The sequence below is a fragment of the Nelumbo nucifera genome, chromosome 7 (genome assembly GCF_055504915.1).
Source record: "Nelumbo nucifera cultivar China Antique chromosome 7, China Antique-T2T, whole genome shotgun sequence".
NCBI lineage: Eukaryota > Viridiplantae > Streptophyta > Magnoliopsida > Proteales > Nelumbonaceae > Nelumbo > Nelumbo nucifera.
In genome coordinates this window covers 47,225,557-47,229,965 of record NC_142655.1, presented here as the reverse complement: position 1 = coordinate 47,229,965, position 4,409 = coordinate 47,225,557, and positions in this window count along the sequence as shown.

The following is a 4,409-nucleotide window of genomic DNA, read 5'->3' as shown; positions in this document are numbered from 1 at the left end:
TCCCCTTTGGGAAACGAGTCACCAAGAAAATGTTTTTTCTTGAAAAATCTTGAGTTTTCCTAAATTCCTAATTCTAAAAATTTAGGTGGTGACTCCATCCAAACTCCATTTCATATCAAATCTGTCCCTCCCTCTAAGTCAAGTAGCCACAGATGATGACTCCACTAGATTTAAGTGGTTTAATACGGACAAATATGATGGGACAGGATGCCCAAGGTCCCACATTAGAATGTATCAAAAAAAACTAACGCCCATGGGCTTAATTAATGAGCTTCTAGCCTAATCATTCTTAAGGAGTCTAATTGGACCTGTCATAACATGGTTAATGAGCACCGACCCTAGCCTAGTGAAGACTTGGCCAAGTCTAGTTGATGCATTTGTAAATTACTACTCATAACACAAATATCCTATTGTCAAGGCGTAAATTAGAATTGATCAAACAAGGACCAGAAGAATTATTTACAGCTTCATAGCCAGGTGGAGGGCCCAAGCAGCCCAAGTCCTTAAGAGGCCTAGTGAGGAGGACCAAATTTAAATGGTCTTAAAGAGATTGAATAAAGAATATGCTAGCAAGTTGACTCTGACTTATCATCCTACTTTTCAAGCCCTAGTTTATACAAATTGTCAAGTGGAAGACTCTCTAAGAGCCGGTAATGCATTCACCATCGAGGTATCACCAGCAATTGACATCTCATCTAACAATGAGCAGATCACAGATGTTGAGTTGTTAGAAATCGAGGTGGACTAACTAGGGAGTGAGCTTCGAACACAAGCAGCGATCTATAGTGCATCACCTCTAAACAGTAAACCTCAACAAGAAATATGTGAGGATAAGTCAACCCAAGTCCTAGAAGACATGCATCAAGTCAATCCTCAAGGCCCAACAAAGGAGCAACAAGCCCTACCAAGTCATCAGGTCAGCACCATGCAACAAAAGAGCCAACAATTTGATCCCACCAAGTACATCAAGCCCATCCAATCAATGGAAGTTGTACCAAAGGCTAAAGAAGACAAGGCTTTTGATCCAACCCAACTCATCAAGCCGATTCAGAGGTTAGACAAGAACCCCCCAAAATGGTAATGCACATTATCGCTGTGATGCAGTAGAAAACTGAAGAAGATTAGCCATTCAATCCAACTCAATTCATCAAACCCATAAAGCAAATAGACATCAACGAACAAGTTCAAAAAGAAGAGAATAATGTGCAATCTGACCAACTAGACTTAGGACAGGGTTCTATTGCCTCAACTCAAGTGATTCCCGCAAATAGAGGTGAGAAAATCTTAGTACAGGTCTTGACCAGGGGCAAAGTTCTGCCCTAGAATCTCAACAGGCCACCTCTGAATTTGGTATATGAGGCCAACATTGTCTAAAGCAAGACATAGACTTATGGCATGGTACATGGAAATTGGAGCAAGACTCAAATCAGGTTGATCAGGACACCATCACTTTATCAAAAGACTGGCATGGTGTAAGGTAGGAAAAGCTAAAGCCAAAGAAAGTTGACCTAGAGCCCATCTCAAACACAGACACAAAAGACTGGCATGACACAAGGCAGGTAAATCAAGAGCCTCAACAGAACAATCTAAAGCCTAGCCTCGTCATAGAAATAAAAGATTGGTAGGGCCAAAGACAAGGCAAGAGAAGCCAAAATTGAGTTGATTGAAACCCCACCATTGGTAGAGAACTAGAAGGCAAGAAACATTAAGAGCGGGTTAACCATGACCCTAATTAGCCTCACTTGGGGGTAACGGACAATTTGAGTCTAGAGATGAAACATGGAACCCATCATGCAGAATAGGCTAGCCATGACCTAGATCAGTCTAATCTTGAGCCCATCTATGACTCAAATATAAAAAAAATGACCCTGGATCTCTTACAAGAAATTAAGTAAATCAAGCTTCTCCTAGGCTAGACTGATTCAGATCTTGTCCTTAACGCGGACATCAAGGTAGAACTCTTGGATCACTAATAAGGTATGCCTCTCAAACCTCTTGACCCACCATAGATGACACCCAAGTCCATCTTTGGTCAAGGCCCAAGTTTGAGGCCTCAAGACTCCCTACAGCTACTGGAGCAAGGTTGCATGCTTTCTGACTTAACTCCAAGTAATCTAAACATTGATCCACCATGGGCTGGGCTTAAGCCCACATTTGTCCTTGATTCAATCAAAGGGCCTCACAATTCTTTAGAACTGCTTGACCCACCATGGGCTAATCCTCAACCCTTCTCAAGCATAGGCCCAAATCTGGGCCACACAACTTTCAGCTACATCAGAACTTTAAGCAAAACTCCCTTTGTTCAAGCATGAAGCTATTCGACCAAGGACTCGTTCCTGACTTAGGCCCATGTCTAGAGCCTTCACATGTTTTGCAGGATAAAAATACTACCGGTCAAAGAAAACATCATGATCCAACTAGATTAGCATCACCCAATAACTCAACACTCTCAATAAAGCAAAATACAAAGTCATGCACGATTCCCTTTTTCTGGTGGTTGTTTCTCATCTTTACTTTCATCCCTTTATGTGGCCTAGTCAACAACTTTCATATTCAAATTGTTTTTGCATTTCTTCACTGCTTTCCCCCATCCCCTATGCACTTAATTCAACTAGGATCCCCCATTAGATATAATGAGTCAACTATTCCTCCAAGTACATTCATCTTCGATGTTGGAGACTCATTTCTTCATCTGAAGTGCCAAAGGATTCCTAAACATCCCTCTTTGGGATTCTTTATCTTAATCTTTGAATCGGGTGGTTACCATCTTTCAAAAGGGGATAGTTTTTCTTAGCATTGTTTTTCAAAAAGAAAACAAAAAAAAAATCAAATATTTCCTTAAAAACCAAAAAAACTAAAAAATTTTAAAATCCAAAAAAATAAAAAAATCCTCAAAATCCAAAATAATCAATAACGTCAAAAATCTAAAAAAGAGTTTTCATTCATCTATTTCTAGAAAAGAAGTTGGGATTTCTTTGTCTCTAGAAGCAAGGTTTGAGTAAAGGAATTCATTGGCACTAAAGCACATTGAGAAGGATTTGACCGATTGACATGCAAAGTTAAACTGCATATTCAAGATCAAATGGATCCAAGAAATGTTGAAATCTACAGCTACCTACCAAGGAAAGTTGGCAAAGTGTTGGAATCATAGAAAGAACAAAAGCGCAACATCATCGATCATCATTAATACACTCATCATTAGCACACTCATTAACACTTGGCATATCATCAATCATCAGTCTAATCCACAACATGGCAAGTAACTAGCATGACAAGGCACCATGATCCGCATCATGTCAAGACATTTGATCAGAATGATAGCTCAACATTGTGAGATCTTCAACATGACAAGTCAACCTATCAACTCTCAGTGCAACTCCTTAGCATGACATATCAAGATAGTTATATCCAGCAAGTGCTAGGTGTGCCATCAATTCATGTATGAATGGACTTCCAAAGCTCAAAGTGCCAAGAAAAATGAAAAGGAAGGGAAAAAAGAATAAAAAAAGAAAATGTGAAAGAACAAAAAAAAGAAAAAATCGAAGACGTCCTTTCCATCCCTTCCCAACTCTTTTGAGACTAGGGGAAAGTAGATGTTTAAGGTTCGCAAAAAGAGAGGCCACCTTTGGTCGATTGTCACCCTATTAAGCTGCCTATGTTCACACATTTGCCATTTGCAACCTATGATTGGACCTTAGCCCTTCCTTAACGAACCATAAAATTTGACCTTGAAACCCTTTACTCAAGTGAATAGTTCATCTTCTCAATCTCTTTAAGCAGCACAAAAAAGAAAAGAAAAGAAAGTATCAAGTAAGACGAGGATTCTTTGAATTAACAACTTGTCTTAGGCAAGGGGCAATGAAAGCCCTATGGGATCCACAAAAAAGGAGGCCATCTTTGGCCCAACACTTACCCTGAGCCACCCATGATCACATCATAATCCCTTGCAAGCCACTTTGGACCTAGCCTTTATTTTCAAAAACCTTAACCTTTTTAAAAAAATGAAACAAAAACCCCAAAATTATTCAAAAGTATTTTCCTTTTTACCCTTTTACCTCCCCTAGGGTCCTTTTGAGGAATACTCACCCACCTCCATCCAAACTAGGGGCAATATAGTCATGAAAGAAAAAGAGAGTTTAGTCATGACAAAATCTCTTGAAGAAAGCTAAAACAAATTCAAGGAAAGAGAAGAAAAATCCAAGCAGAAGATAAGTCAAAGTTGCAATCCACAAATTATCTATTCATTCAAGTGAGATGAAATAATGCATTCATAACCCCTTAATAGGCCCTTAGGTGCCACATTCAATTTGAGCCATTTATCCCTTCATTTCTTCACCCAAGCCCTAAGCCACATTTCGTCCATAAGAAAAGTCCTCCTCAGTCCCCCTAGGCAACGAAAGCCTCAAGTC